General features: G+C 34.7%; 1 protein-coding gene across 1 annotated transcript in view; it reads left to right on the plus strand.

The window, feature by feature from the left end:
- Window positions 1-17886, plus strand: part of LOC143078667 (atrial natriuretic peptide receptor 2-like) — a 57991-nt gene that overhangs the window by 12302 nt on the left and 27803 nt on the right. The gene's annotated exons all lie outside the window — the stretch shown is intronic.

Below are 17886 nucleotides of genomic sequence, written 5' to 3' on the forward strand. Positions count from 1 at the left end.
CTATAAGACGTGTTAAGGTACTTGTCTATCCCAAACTCATGTATTTAGTTTAAATGTTTAATGTTATATTTGTAATTCTCATCGGATTTTGTCAAATGTGTTGACGTCTTTTCTATTATATTTATGTGTTATGGAAACAAAATTTAATCACCGCCGTCATTTATTAGATTTAATTTTGGTCAACATAATCTGTACGAAAATTTAAGTTTGAAGTTGGATTCATAACAAACTGCACATATACATATTATAGTTAATTGCTATTAATAAGTATTGCAATATGCATTGTGTTTAAATGCAATATCAGTATTTAGTTCTATTTTAATCTCTAATCAATCCTAATTCTATCTTACTTTTGTGATATAGTTTTTCATATGTGACGTAATTTTTCTGCTGTTTCAGAAATTTCATATGTTCAAATTTTTAATGCCTTTTCACCATCGTATGTGACGTAATTTTTAATGCCTTTTCATCGTCGTATGTGACGTCATTTTCATAATTTACTGCGTTGAGGCCTGGACTGAGTCGGGTGTGTCTATTCTGTGTTGATCATTCATTATGTATTCGTGTTTGTTTTATGTAATGAGTTAATACTTCAGTTTCATTATGTATATCTGTTATATTCATTTGATAAAATTTACTGTTTGCAATAGCATTAATTGTTCTAAATAATTAGGATGTTCTTATCCCAAGCATACAAACTTAGCCGTATTTGACACAACCTTTTTCAACTTTTGATCTTCAGTGCTGTACAACTTTGTACTTTTTTTCGCTTTCGATCTTTTATATCTGGGCGTCACTGGTGAGTCTTGTGTGGACGAGGCACGTTTTTGGCGTATTAAATTTTTAAACCTGATGCTTTTTGTTATTCATTAATCATATGTTTCTTTGTCTAATGCGTTTTCCTATTTGTTTGTATTGTAGTCCTGTAATATTGTGTTGTCATTTCTATGTTATATTTAACATTGCCATTAAAGTGCGAGGTTTGGCATGCCACTAAACTAGGTTCAACCCACCATTTTTTTCCTTTAAAAATGTCCTGTACCAAGTCAGGAATATGGCCATTGTTATATTATAGTTCGTTTCTGTGTGTGTTACAATTTAATGTTGCGTCGTTTGTTTTCTCTTATTTTTGAGTGTAAATTGACATTGCGATAAGACGTGTCACGGTACTTGTCTATCCCAAATTCATGTATTTGGTTTTGATGTTATATTTGTTATTCTCGTGGGATTTTGTCTGATGCTTGGTCCGTTTCTGTGTGTGTTAGTTACATTGTAGTGTTGTGTCGTTGTTCTCCTCTTATATTTATGCGTTTCCGTCAGTTTTAGTTTGTTACCCCGATTTTGTTTTTTGTCCATGGATTTATGAGTTTGAACAGCGGTATACTACTGTTGCCTTTATTTACATATATTCTACAAAATCAACAAGAAAATTTTTTTTTTTTTTCATTTTGGGTTTACTACTTATTCTGTTACACCGTTCCGTAATTTATATAGTTCGTTTGATTATATTCTTAATCTGTTTATGTGTTCCAGTCTAGGAGGATTATCCATCTTTAACCTTATAACATCGTATCATCGCTACCTTTCCCCTGCTCACACGTATCTCAAACTGAACATTGCAAGGTCATACCAGTTCTGGAGAACTTTTCAAAGGACAAACGTCATCTAGGACACAATTCGTGGCTAACCACAGAGTGAGTTAACTTTACAACATTGTTTTTGAAGCCTTCAAATTACTCTATACATATTTGAACATTCTCTCTATGAAACACTGGAAATTTAACTGCTCTCGAAAGTACAACATTTTCTCGGATTCAACGGACTGTGCTATCTATTACTTTTGACATTTCGTTTTAATAACATTAATTGAACACATTGTAAAATTGTATTTTATTTGTTTTTCAGCTTTTTACCATTTGTTAGATTGACTCTTGATTAAAAGTATCAGCACCTGATAGTCTTTTCTGCTTGAGCCCAATCGTCGGTTATACTTAATGGTCAGGCCATTACAGTAAAAAGTCTACAACTTGCCTGTTGTGTCTCACAGAAAACGCCACTCCACGTTAGTTATACAGCTACATAACAACCTACCTGTTGAGCCCTGCATGTACGCGTCATCCCTTGACGTACAGTAAATTGACAACAACTTGCCTACACATCTCCTGAACAGGAAATACAACGGAGCATCGTTCGTAGCTGTTACCTTGACACTACGCAACACAGCTTGTGCGTCCTAGGCAGCAAACCAATAACGTTGAACAAACATTGCCTACAAATAGTTGATTTACATCATGGATCCCAGTCATGCGGAACAACAAGAAGAGATACAGCCCCCAAAGGGAAATGTCCCAGATCTAGAACTATTACAAAATCCGTCTAAAACAACAAATGTAGATGAAAATGCCGAGACTAGGCGAGTGCGTGAACTTACCGAAAAAGGACAGGGAGCCTTTATAGAAAAATGTGACAAGTTCTATCACGACTTAGAGGCCCTATGGTCAAACCTTGAATCTCAGTTATTAGAAACGGTCAAGCCTCCTAACGACCTCCAGCAATTGTTAACAGCACAAGATAAAATTGTACAAGCCTGTACTAAGTATCGCAGGCTCACAGACGAGTACCTGACATTTTTGAAAAATACAAAAACATTAGATAGCCTTCAAGACATTGATACGTGCAAATTCTCAACGGATATCCGAATGTCTAAAGTCGAACTGGCAATTGAAACCTTGCACGAGCATCGCCTTACCTTAACAAAGGCTAAATCTACAAAAACGAGGACATCTAAGGGCAAGACCACCTCGCACAGCGGTAGCTCAAACGTCTCTGACCTGTCAAGCCTAGCACGGAGAAAGCGTGCCAAGGCAGAGTCCGCTAGATCGAAGATAGCCTTTGCCGAGCAAGAAGCTGTCCTCCTAAAGCAGGAAGTCGTATTACAGGAACAGACCCTATATAAACAAACAGAAATCAAGGCCGAAATAGAACAAGAAGCAATCCGTGCAAAACAAGATGCCACACGTAGAAGAGCCGAAGCAGAACAGGAGGAATCTAAAAAAGAACATGAGGCTGTTCGCAGGAAAACTCAAATGGAACGGAAACCGCACGTGCGGTCCGAGAAAAAGCCGAACTTAAGGCCGCTAGGAACATTCTCGAAGCAAAAAGAGAAGCTGCAGCCGCAGAAGCCGAGGCTCGTGTCCTGGAATACGACGGCAGCCAAGCATTTAGCGATCTTCCTGACGAAAAGGAAGACCCGCTACAGCGTGTGCAAGATTTCGTCAATAAACTTCCTGTATCAACTGTTGTAAAGGAAGTAACAGGACCTCAAAAGAAAAAACAATTTCCGGTTAAGATCGAACTGAGTCACGAAGCACCAGCGTTCGTGCCATCCGTGGCACTGAACCTGCTGTCACAGACATCTGCTGTCTTGCCTTCCGATACTAAGTCACCGGAAGTTACCTTAATCCCAGATCTGGGATTAGTAACCGGCATACAAAAATTAGGCCTTTCAGATGAGAGCCCTACTGAACACCAAAAACAGGGTGTTAAAGAAGTGATCCCTGTCTTTCGCACAAAACAAGACGTTCTAGAAGAGATCCCTGTTTCACACAAAAATCAAGGCGTAATAGAAGAGATCCCTGTTGCATACCAGCAACAAATCAATCCTACGTCGGAAATAACCAGATTTCTCCTACGTAAGGACCTGTTGTTCTCCCGGCTAACAAGCTTTAACGACCATGCAGAATCCTTCCATACATGGAAAGCCAGCTTTAAAAATGTCATAGATGAATTGCAAGTTTCGGACTCGGAACAGATAGATCTATTAATTAAGTGGCTAGGGCCAGAGTCTACTAAACATGCCATGAGTATAAGGGCATCAAATGCCAACAACCCAACAAGAGGCCTACAGAGGTTATGGCAGAGATTGGATGAGCGATATGGTGCTCCAGAAATGTTAGAGGCCTCTCTCACAAGTAAACTCGTCAACTTCCCTACCTTGACGAACAAAGATAACGCACGTCTTTATGACTTGTCTGATATTCTATCAGAAATCGAATATCACAAGGAAAATCCCAAGCTGGGATGTTTGCTTGCTTATTTCGACTCTTCGTCCGGGATAAATCCTATTGTAGAAAAACTGTCATACGGACTCCAAGAAAAGTGGATTACAAGGGCTTCAAGATACAAGTCTAAATATGAAGTTGCCTTTCCACCTTTCACAGAATTCTCTGCCTTCATCAGGGAAATTAGCAAAATTAAGAACGATCCTGGGTTCATCTTTGGGTCAAAAGTAACACCAAATACAAAAGACTCTACGCCAAGGTTCACACCTCAGACGTACTCTAAAGTCAACGTCCATAAGACGGCTGTTGAACAGCAAACTGAAGACAGCAGTCAACAACAAGATCTGTGTATCCTACACAAGACAAAGCATACCTTGAACGAATGCCGAGCATTCCGAGCCAAACCAATCGAGGAACGCAAGGATCTGTTAAGACAAAACAATGTGAGCTACAAGTGTTGTGAGTCAACCACACACAGAAGTCGGGACTGCAACGCAAGTATCAGTCGTAACGAGTGTGGAAGTGAACGACATACCACAGCACTTCACATCACTAGACCACAACAATCTGAAAGTTCCCAGTTTAGCTCACCCAGACAAGCCTACGGCGGGGAGCTAACACAAGTCTACGGCGGGGAGCAGACAGAGTCAGCTGAAACTAAGTTAACCTCTGTAAGTTCGATCTGCACAGAGATCTACAAAGATGATAAGAGCGAGAAATCTTATGCCAAGATATTACCTGTGGACGTGTACCACAAGGACAAGACAGGCAAAATTATCAGGATGTACGCCATTATTGACGACCAAAGCAACCGGTCTCTTGCCTCGCCTGAATTCTTCAGTCTGTTCAACGTTCGGAAGAAACCTGAAAACTACTCTCTTACGACATGCTCCGGCAGAGTAGCTACTTCCGGGAAAAGAGGAAAAGATTTCGTCATAAAATCTGTACATAGTGACGTACAATTTGATCTGCCTACATTAATTGAATGTAATAATATTCCCAATAATCTAGACGAAATTCCTACTCCTGAAGTTGCAATGCATCATCCTCATCTGGCAGAACTCAGAGGAAGTATTACACCACTAGAGGAACGTTGTCAAATTCTACTCCTAATTGGAAGGGACCTTATAGAGGCACACCACGTCCTTGAACAACGCCTAGGACCATCCCGAACTCCATTTGCCCAAAAGTTGAGACTTGGTTGGGTCGTAATTGGAAATACATACATTGACAAGCAAACTGTTCCTATTGAAGTCAACACAAAGATAACTTACGTTTCAATCACGGAATCAAAACAACGTCTTGCCTCAAGACCGGAAATAGCCGTTAAGGACAATAATCCAATTGTTGTTCAGTCTAACAATAAAAACTTTCATTCGAATGCCAAGGTCGCTAAATCGCATTCATTACAATCCCTTGAATGTACAGGACCTAGTACCAAGCCTGGTAAACGCACAAATTCATCTAAAGGGACATCACTCGCGTCACTAAAAGCAAAATCTGTGACTTCTATAGAAAAATCTATAGATAAAGAAAGTTTCAATCCGAAATCAACAGAACCTAAAGTTCATGGAGAGGAAATCAATAGCATTCACAAACTTATTCCGAAAGAAGGACCTATTGCCAAATCTGACTTGAATATAAGTGAAAAGGAACCAGTAGTCTTATCTGGACATCATCACAAAGTAACACCTTTTCTTGGACATTACTACAACAAAATCAAACATTCACTTCACAGATAAAACTGCAAGATCAGCAGGATTGAACATTAAGACGAAACGCTTAATTTCGCCTGATACTAAAGAAGATGGAGCTTTTCGCCAAACCGGAAGAGGATCAAATATTAACTCTCGTCATACCCATCGGAGGACCACCTTTAACCGTCGTCGCCGTCTCACAACGTTGGAGAAAATAGTTCCTACTATCTCAACAACAGCTATGGGACATTCTACAAATCACAGCGATCTCATTGGAGAGATCCTTCTTCATAGGACAAGAAACTGTGCCGAACCCAGTTTTCCGTGGAATTAATCTATTCTGGAAACTTTATAGTGAAATGTCGTAAGTTGAGACGTGATATTTCTCACACGACCAATAGTCACTAGTAGCACGATTTCAGTCTGAAACGGTCATTTTGGTCTGATCACATCTTGATTGACTGGATTTACCGCTAGAAAAAATCGTCAAGATATTTCAGATAGTTAAGTCGCCGTTCAGATCGATAGCCTCATCAGGTAAATCAGTTCGTTAAGGCGTGTCAAGACGGAAAAGACTGAATCGTCTAGCGGGTTGTTTAGACCCGTTAAGACCGTGTCAGACCAAAACAGACCATGGATACAAAAGAACGTTCAAAATTTTCAGACCCTGTTTTGATCCGTTCAGTATACCGGTTTGATACCACGAGTTGCGCCCCTTCTACTCGATTATGCATTTTAGATTAATACATGTATATATGTATTTTATTATTAGAATTTGAAGTATATTTTAATTAATTAAAAAATAAAAAGATTAAATCTTGTGTTAATTCTTTATTTCTTTTCTTGTTTTGTTAAAAACTAATAAATTATTCTTCTATATATATATGTTGTTTATTTTTTAATAAATGTTAGTTTATATAAATATATATTGATAGTTAAATGCAAGGACGTACGTTAATTGTATACACACCAGAATGTATGCCATAAATTTAACCTTGAAATGTTGTGAACACCGGTAAAAATGTTTTTTTGTATTTGAAGATTAGTAACGGAAAATCCTAAACGTAACCTAAAAAAGTTAAGGAGATGTGGTATGATTGCCAATGAGAAAATCCACAGAAATGCAGCGGAGGCAAATTAACACAGTCATGCATATTTTTGTTTTATGCATGACAGTTTCTTTAATTCGTTTTCTGTTGATATATGTCCTAGTTTACCGTTGAAGCTGTTGCTTTTTTGGTATGTTTATTTTTTTTTCGTGCGAGTTACTCTATTAAAGTTGGAAAAAAATATTCCCGACATTCGGAAATTCGAAAAAAGACTTCCCGGATCCCGAAACATGATCATATACTGCATTCAGTCTCTGTCGGGACGGTGTTAAAATATCACCGTATAAAAATTTTCATTCAAACAATATATCCTTATAATATTTATTTTCTTATCCATATAATATGTATATAGTACTTTGTATATATATATATATATATGGCGTTGATTTGAAATAAAATCTGTTTTAGTTAAAACGGTCGAGTTCAATGGCACGTGCTAGTAATCAACCGGGTCAACAGGTAACAAAATCAATGATCCATAACGTAAGAAAGTACATGCCTATTATATTTTACAATTACTCTCATCATCATTCTTGATAAAAAGGTCTAAACTTTAATAAAGAATGAATGAACACGTATTAGTGATGTCTGACCTTCAGTTTTTAATATAAATTAATGCTTATGGTTTTTTTTTTATATTGAGCAAAGTAACGAATGTGAATCTATAAAACGTTAAAGGTTCTTACAATATCATATACCAAAAGACCATGCAAAATATTTGAGCGCCGCATGTAAAACCATTAAAAAAACATGTACTGTTAGGAAGTTTGTTTAGTATTCAAAAGAAACGTTTCGCTTCTCTATATAGTTTAGAGAGTATTCCTTTAAATTGTGTCAGTTATATAAAGTAGTGTGTATTTGTATTCTATTTATTCATCTAAATGTATCATTATAATATACATTTTGTATTTCACAACTATATATACTATAATTTGTAGTGTGATTGATTGTTGTTTAAAGTCCAGTGGCAAATACTTCATGCATGTTCAGGACCAGCTGTAGGTTTATGACATGTATGGAACTCACCGGTGTAGTTTTCACGTGTTATAATAGATAAAAGAATAATTATTTTTTCAGATATCGAAACATGAAGGAGGCAAGGCGCATGGATTACCCGCACTTATCAGTTCTTTTCTCTTTTTTGTCTTAAAAAAAAAAAAAAAAAAACGATTTTTTTTTATATGTTTATATAATTTACGATAACTGTGGTGTATACGTGCTGTCAGACGAAAGATACATATGTGCCCTCTAAATATCTTTTTTTACTATGGATTGTTTGCTTTCGTATTGACGTTTAACACACAACTTTAATTACTGACTGGATGTATGTAGAAATTCAAACGTACTGGAGAATGAAGGATGCAAATCCAAGCTTTGAATTAAAATGGTCATTAAATTTGCCACACAAATAAAAGAACAAGTGTAAGTGTTGGAATGACATATACAATATATCAACATGTGCATTGTCGGAGAATTTAATTTTGATTTTACTTTGGTAACTGGACAAAATTGAAGAGAGGCAGCCCAATCTTTTCTCCTTCTTGTTACGAGTACAAATAGATTTTATTTGCTTTATAGACATCGAATAGAATTCAGGGCATAACATTACGGAATATGATCTTCAAAATATACAATTTAATACCAATAACATGTAACAAATACATTGTTTATATATATATATATAAAAGTAATTTTTGATCATCAGTGCAAGCAGTAGCGTTTGTTTGATTTTAAAACACGAATCGATCTATACTATTTAAAATTACAATACGCAAGCTGAAACCGTACCAAGTGATTATTATTTTTGCACACGACATCTAGGCTGTCGTCCCACCTCTAACCGTAGACGGTTCTCTTGGTGGGGATATTGTGCATTCAACCGTGGATATGATAAAATATATCTGTAATAAACAAAATTGTAATGTTTTGATTGTGTAATGTCTTAATTTTTAAGGTTACGCGGGTTCGGTATTAAGCGGGACAATTGGTATGAACACATTTCGATATACGTGTAAATTATATTAAAAGAAGCTTTCAAACGCAGTTATTTTCGAGGATATTTAAAGATACAAATAAAAAAATCCTTTTTATGTTTTTGAATTAGGCTTTTAATTTCCATTCCTAATTATATATCATTGTAGAAAAAATTTATTTTATACATTTAAAGTACATGTAATTCTTTATGCTAGCTAGTCCATGAATAAAATTGCATAAATCACAAAAATACATTCGGGAATAGCAAGAAAGTTTACCAAAAAAGTAGTGGGAACTTTACTGTTTTTTTTATCATATATATTTCTGATACTTTTCCCGACCTATTCACCTATTTTCAAACTTGAAAAGGGACCTCTTTCAGCGGCACGAGCCTAGAACATGTACACATGACAGTTGTAAGTAACAGCTATATAAATATACAAGAGAAGATGTGGTATGATTGCGAATGAGACAACTGTCCACAAGAGACCAAAATTACACAGACATTAACAACTATATGTCACCGTACGGCCGTCAACAATGAGCAAAGCACATACCGCATAGTCAGCTATAAAATGCATTTCAAAGATACTATAATTAGAATAAAAGGTTAACGTACTTACAAAATATGTCATCTTAAAGAATGTGATTTCACAAATAAATTATTTTCAAATTCGCAGTCCAAGTCAACCTAAAATCGGTTACACACATTTTTAATGTTATAAATCCATTCCAACAATATCATTTTAAACACACACTAGCTTGCCTTTTCATTAATTTGAATAATACAAATTCAGCTAAATTTTGTTTATTCCCATCAACAGAGAAATCTCGCACTCATCCCAGACGTTAATAATACTCATGCACTTCAATTTTGATAAACAATTTATTGATACGGATGACAACGCTTTAACATACGGTTACATTAGGGTTAAAAAAAATGTGAACTTGTTTTTAATTGAATTCAAAGATAGATTAAACGGTAGCTTTAGGCAGCAACCATTTGATTTTCTGGGGGTGGAAAGGGGGGGGGGGCTATGTTTTTTTTTGGAAAAAAAGTTTGTTTCGAGTTTTGGAAAAAAAATAATTTGTTTTTGACTCTGAGAAAAGAAATGTTTGTTTTACCCTCAGCTGACACTATATGTAATGCTAATATTGAAAGAAAAAAAATTTGTCGCCAAAAAAATGTTTGGAAAAAAAATCCCCCCCCCCCCCAAGAAAATCAAATGGTTGCTGCCTTAATAGTGAAATGAACTATTTTTTTGAAGACTCGCCTAAATGTATGTTGCATAGATGTATTAGATCATGCTGTAAATTATATTTATAAAACCATTTATTTGTAAATACCGCATAAATCAGTCTGTTCACTGTTTGAATATAGAAACTTGTCGATTTTATAATATTGAGAGATATCCGAGATTTTGTAATATGGTGTGATAAACAAGTAATTGAAGATGAATATCATTTTATTTTAGTATGTGAAAAGTATAATGAACTTCGAAAGAAATTTATCAAACCATATTGTTGGAGAAAACCGTCAAATCTTAAACTTTTTAGACGATCAATGCATTTGAAAGGGGGCATATATATACAGTTGGAACTCGCCCCTTTTTTATGCTCGGTTGGGACCCCCTTTTAAAGTGGTTGGGTTCTCACCAGTATCTGTTCATAATTTATCAAAACATATGTTATATGTAAGCTATCTATTATAAATCTACGAGGAGTTTCAAGAAAAATGGGGGGGGGGCATTGAAGTCTAACTTTATATATGTAAAAAAAAATAAAAAAAAAGATCGAGACGTGGTATTGATTGCCAATGAGACAACTCTCCAAAAGCATGAAAAGAGATTAACTTCATAAAGTTATAATAACTAACCCCTTTCAAGACAGACTTTGTCATTTCTGCGGCTCAAGAGATATCTGTGACGAATATCATTATATCATGACATGTTAAGTGTTGGATGTAGCTACAGATAGACAGACATTTTATACTGGAATATTGCTGCAAATTTTATATCAAAGGAATCGCTTTCACATTCTATACTATTATGTACTATATTAATACACACTTAATCATCTTTTTAAAGTTCAAACTCTGAATTGAGAAAAATTCAAAGGAAAGGCAAAAAAAAATTTAAGAAAAAATATACTGAAATTAAAGGGAACTATATTTGTGAACGAAAATTGACAACGAAAATTGAAGGGGGATAATTGTGTTCCCGGACCAGTACTAACAACACAATTCATAAACAAAAATAAGATAATCCGATCAATTTTGTTGATTCAGGGACTTTCCTGCTTGGTTGGATAATTCACGGCTCAGTAATTGGTGTCATTTTTTCAAAAGAATTAACAAATCTATCTTAGTTCGATTTCAAATTCTACCAAAATTTAACTCTTAGATAAGCAGCGTGTACCAAATATATGCATCCATCCTGCAAATACGATGAATATGAAGGATCCTGAGTGCACATTGTATGTCCTGAGTGCACTCAGGAGGTCATTAGCGGTATTCAGACGTACCCCAAATAAAAGATTGGATTTTTTTTTCAAACTTAGCGCACATGCAATGCACCACCTCTTCGGAGTCCTCCAAAAAGGTAAAATTCACCTGTATTTGTATATCTGGTGTATGAAATTCATTGTGTATATGTTCCAGACCATATGAGTATTTGGACCGTACGCGTACGGTCCGGACCGTATACGTATACTCGTACGGTCCGACCATACTCTTCGGTCGGACCGTATGAGTATACGCGTATGGTCCAGTACGAGCTGACCATACATGTTATTAGATCATATGGGTTAAATTTCAAAAAATTAACATTAATCACAATCTTTATTTTCAGATTTACTAATTTAATATTATTACAATTACACGGATAAAATGAACAAATGAACAATTGAAATAAAATATTTGTTTAATTGTATATCTTAATCCTAATTTTGGTACTCTCAACCAATGTTACACTTGCTACCACAAGTAACGTACTAATATTTTTTCATTTACATTTTTGCAGTTCTGTATGTTCCTTAGCAAAAATATTTTTTGGTAAAGTTGCTAAATATTCTAAAACAATTGTCCTCCCACATTATATTTACTTCCGATATTTTCAATTTTAGTGATCATAATTCAATTATTTTACTGAGTGATCGACATGTTTTAAAATACAAGAGATTAACAGATTCACTTAGCGTGAATTTTTTAAATCATTAAAATATATAGTTTGTTTTTTTTCAATTATAAAATTAAACTTTTTTTATATCTATTTGAGAGTTAAGTTATATTGATCAGTTATATGGATCTAATTAACTTTGACAACTTCTTAATATTAGTCAGACCGTACGCGTACGGTCCGACCGTATGAGTATTTTGAAAAAGTACGCATACGGTCCAGACCGTACGCGTACGGCCCAAATACTCATACGGTCTGGAACATATATTACTAGTTCCATCTACAATATACGGCAATGACACGGCCGGGTATTGTAAAGCTATTGAGGGACTTTTAATGTCAAATTCATATCCCTGGGCGAAGAAATTACCGGTTTGTGAAAACACTGTGTGGACGGCTTATTCTCATTTCGCCTTAGTTGTCAAAATATATATATATAATTAATCCCAGTTTGCCTTAGTACAAATTTTTAGGTACACAAGAATTAACTAAGGTGAAATGGGAGCTTCTGTAAACAATGTAATTAAGTTAAGTTTTGTTAGTATTGCAATAAGTTGATATTTGTTATTTTAACCCATTTTGATGTCAAATTCTACCATGAAATACTTTTTAAAGGAAAGATATTTTTTTTAATTTTTGGGGTCGCACTTTTTATAGTTACTCTTTTTTTTCTGAAAGTGTTTTTTTTTTTACTCATGTGTTATATTTTGTAAATAAAGTCTTGTTAGAGATTTATATTTTAATGAATAAATACAGACAAATATCATACAAGTACAAGGCACTGATATACACATATGAATGTTCAATGTTCATCAAGTTTCCAAGTTAGAGGATGTAAGATGCTGCATCACCATACTGAATATTATTAGTGACACAGTGTGCTAGTGACCTAATACGGTATATATGGGGTCAGTAAATTCCATATGGGGTGCCAGCCCTCTAAATGCTTATTTGTCCTTCTGTCTGGTGGTGGTTCCAAGTTGGTTGTGGGTATCTGCCATCTCTTCATATCACAATTATACGTTAACTTGGTGCAGGTATTAGTTTGTGGTGCGTTGGTTAAGTATTTGGTAAACGTGATTGCAGTTTTGTCTGATAGAGTACTAATCTCCTGCTTTCGAATACCATGACTTATAATAGTGTGGTTTTGGTCTTTCACGCTGTCAGACCTTTTGTGTAGACACCTGTTTCTTGTTGAAGACTAAACATGCGCTCTTGATTCATTTATGATTTTTTGTCGTTTGGTTGCTGTCAAATTGAAACATATCCCACATCTCCTATAGTATGTGTTCCGTTTGATTAAAAAAGGTAATTATAAAGAGATAGATTATTTAAATTCCAACGATCACAAATCTAATCTAAATCCGATTTCAATTATTTCGTAAAATACGTTTTTTGACAGACATTACCTTTATCTGATTATCATAATATTCCCAGTTTAAGGAAAAGAAAAGATATTTTTTCTATATATTTTTTTACAAAGTTGCTAATGGTTTAATTATGTCGTAATTTGCTAGGTCAGTGTCGGATTCCGGGCGACATAGCGTACACTTTCCTTTTAATTTTTAGCGTTATTAATATCGTAATTTTTGTATCCTTGCTATCCTTGCTAAATCTTCTACTGTATATCACAGCTAGTGAATAAGTCTAAATGTCCGTACAGTGTATAGTAAGATCTTTTTTCCACACATGGACATTTCATTAGTATAGAAAGTTCGCTATAGTGTTCCATCATGGTCTTAGTGCAGTTTCGAGAGCTTATAGTGCACCGAGGCGGCCTAGGTTATTTTTAGACGCACCGTAAAGTCCTAGTCACACCATTGCAACAACGTCCTGTTTTGATAAATTTGTTAAAATGCTGGGACCATGATACTAATAGTATAATATTTCCCTTTTAAAAAGTAATTGTTATGAATGATAATATTTTACATGTATGCTGTCTAATTTTTTAAATAGTTATTTGGTTAATATGGTGTCTCGTAAGTCATTTTTGGACAGGATATTTTTGTTTTATAGTGTATGTATATTCTGCACGAATAATTTTTATCGCTATCATTATAAAAAACTAGACCATGTGAACCGTATGAGATCGCACACAAGACAGCTGATTGGATAAATGGGATGAATTGTTACGCCTACATAAAACTGATATCCAATCGAATGCCAGCAGACACCTGTCAGTAAAAACAAATTGTAAGCGTGGATGGTTAGAGATTTATTTGTGTATTCGATATTTGAAAAATAAGTTAGATAGTCACTATTCGTTTTCCCTTTTTTTCAGCCGGATTTCAATAACTGTTTTTACACTTTCTTAATTAACAGAAAGGTATTTAAATAGAAGCGCACCACATGTAACAGAGATTTACAAGCATTTAATATAGCGACTTGTGTTTTCCGGAACGTCCTATTTTCAATTATTCACAGACTTTTGCAATAATATTAAACCTTTATTTTTTACCTTCAAAAACTGCTCAAACTTTTATTCTCAGACTAGACAGCATGAAAGACATAAACACTTTTATAAGTCAGTGTACACACGGTGTTTTCCAAACTTGGTAATTTCTTCGCCCAGGGATATGAATTTGACATTAAAAGTCCCTCAAAGCTTTACAATACCCGGTCGTGTCTTTCCGTATATTGTAGATGGAACGAGTGATATACATACACCAGACATACATGTTCCCTTACAGGTAAATTTTACCTTTTTGGAGGACTCCTAAGTGGGGATGCGTTGCATGTGTGCTAATCTAAAAAAAAATCCAATCTTTTATTTTTCTAAACTGCGTTACATGCAAATGCGAAATAATTAGTGTTGTTTGTTCAGTCCAATTTATTTATAAATATCAAGGACGTATATATGTTAGTTATACGTCCTTGTAAATATTAATTTATTCTTTTGAATAAAAAAAACTACGCATGTAAACTTCAATGAATACAATAGTATTTAATACTAGTAGCCTAAATGTAAAACAATGCAGCAAGATTTGAGGTTGAAGCGGCTCGATCAAAACGTGAATAGATGAGAAATTGTCATCATTCTTCTAATTAATTACAAAGTATTTTGTGAGAACAAATACTTATATTTTAGTGATGGTGATTCATTGTTGTTTGCCTCAGTCACCTCCAGTGGCAAATATTTCATTCGTGTTCATAACGAGAACACAAGTTTTAAATATAATAGGAAGCACTTCAAATAGTCGTTCGACAATAAGATTAAAAGTAAACTTGAAATACGGTAACCACTGAATAATGTGAGAAGATTTAATGAGGATAGAAATTTAGCCTTGCAACAGCTCGCTACAGTGGGACCACTAACATCATTGAGGAAGAGTTTTCAATTTGCAGAGAGCGATGGTCCTCTCAATCTACTCTGATGTCGGCCATCTCTATTCATACGTGTAGATACCAACATCACATAACGGTATCTAATTTAGATAAGATCATGACTTTAAAATCGCATTAGTAACGGGGATAATTCTGTTAAACTGTATTGTTTATTATGCTCGAGTTTTTGGTATGACCATGGAAGTATTATATTGACGTCAATATAATACTTCCATGGTATGACTATGCGACCTCTCTCCTGGTTGGTCTCGTGAGAATAAGTTCACCTCAACAGCGAGAGGACTTTAGTCCGAATCCCAAACGGGTCTAACAAAGAGTTTTTTTCTTTCTTTCGAACTGTTAGCTTGTGAACTTACACGTTAAAAATCCATCTCAGTGTGTCGGTCTAGTACAAAGCAGGCTTAATTTTCATATTATATTTCCATATTATAGTTTTGGCCTGAATCTACTGATTTATATCACACCTGCTATAATTTTCAACGATCGAAATTAAAAAAAATGGTACGTGAAATATTTCTACGGAACACTTGCATTTTTGTCTAAAAAAAATCACTGCTCCCGTATTATTTAGTCTTGTTGCGGTTTAGGCTTTTTATTCTGTATAGGTTTCTTTCTATAACAAAAATCTGTGTGTTGACTCTTAATGTTTTGATTGATATGTGTCGTTGGGTTGATGTCGTATTAATGTATACCTTTAAAATTGTTTTCAAAACCAAATGATTGATTGGGTATAGAAATATTCACATCTCCCGTTCGACAGTATATCTTTGCTAAAATTGGGTGCGGACGTTTGGTTGTTCGGTTGTATAAATAAGCAGCCGCATTTGGTCGAAAAAAAAATAGTCTATGCATGGTGTAGTGAGAGTTTCGCGCTATCTATACGTTAAAAAAAATTGAATAAATCGTTGAAGGGATATACGAACTTTGATTTAAATTTCTAAAAAACGAAAAAGGTCACCTGAATCTCCAAGTAAGCCAGTCGCATGGTTGTCAACTTGAATTTAACACTTTAGAAGAAACGAAACAGCCAAAATAAGTTTAGTCTTATTATAAATTGTTGCCAACTTTTTCGTCCGTTTTTGCTTTTATGACAACTTTACCAGATATATATATATATAAAGATTTGACAGTAATTGTTTCACCAAAACGAGCTCAACTACATGTCGTTGTTTTACGCTTCAACATAAATGCATATGTATGTATACAATGGAGACTGTTTTCTGTTCTACTGCCCTGGTCCTAGATTGGCTGTATACAATCTAACCCCTGACATGGACTACTTTATTAAATGTTTACAAACAAATAAATGCAAAGAGAAAGATTCGGAAAGAAATTCTAAAATTTACGCTAAAAAATAAAATACACAAAAATGGAAACAGTTTTAGACAATTATCATTTGAGAACTATATATAATTAGCATGCATCACTAAATGAAACTGATAAATTGATTGCTCCCTTAATGTCCAGTGGCAAATATATCACGCATATTCATGACGAGATGCGAAATGGATCGACCTGAAGCAAATGATTGATACATCACCAAGACAGTGAGTTCGCTGAGGTAAAGCGTATGCCGTACTAGAATGCTGTATGGATTTTGCTCATTGTTAAAGGCCGTACAGTGACCTTTGAACGACTTTGATATTGGATAAAATATTTACGTTAGCATCAATATCTATTTTCCGAAACATTTCCAGTAAAATACTATTCATATTAGTACACCAAGGGATTAGACATTTAACTTCAAGGGAGGGGGGGAGGGTATGGTATAATAAATCAAATTGTCATCACTGTTGGGTTTTTCGTCTGAATATTTTACATTAACTGTGTCAGATGCCTCATTACAGGCTGAACCTTTTATAGGGTGCTCATTATAAAGTTTTAGTTTTTGGTCATTGTTGAAGGGTGTGCAGTGACCTATTATATAGTGACTAACAAGTAAATCACTTGGTCTACATGGTTTAAATGGTTGATAGTCGTCTCACCATATCTCCTTAGGCCAAAATAAAAATTGTTTGTTTCCCCTCCCCACACCCAGGTAAAAAATAAGCCCCCTGGGATGGGAAACAGACATTCTTTTAAATGTGGACTTATTCATGATCTTTTTATTGAAATTCTGAAATAAGAAGATTTTACTAGTCTATAAGTATCACATAAACTTTACATTATCAATAATCCATTAAAATGAAGTCCAGTCAAAATAACCATGCAAGACAGATATAGGACAGATAATTTCATGAATTTCATGAATTTTTGAATTTCACAGTTCTTCCATACCCCAAATTTATGGTTAAACGTTTATCATTGTTTATAGTAACCATAGAAACAGAGAAAAAGACTAAACATAAAAACCATGAAAATGGTGTCATTGTCAGATGAAATAAGCCATTCAAAAATGTCAAACATGTACAACTTACATTTATTCCATAATTATGCCAAAAGTAGTGATCCTATACATGTACAATGTAGCTTATAGCTTATGAGAAACATTGATGACCTTCGGCTATTGTCTGCTCTGAAGTTG

The sequence above is a fragment of the Mytilus galloprovincialis genome, chromosome 6 (assembly GCF_965363235.1).
Source record: "Mytilus galloprovincialis chromosome 6, xbMytGall1.hap1.1, whole genome shotgun sequence".
Lineage (NCBI taxonomy): Eukaryota > Metazoa > Mollusca > Bivalvia > Mytilida > Mytilidae > Mytilus > Mytilus galloprovincialis.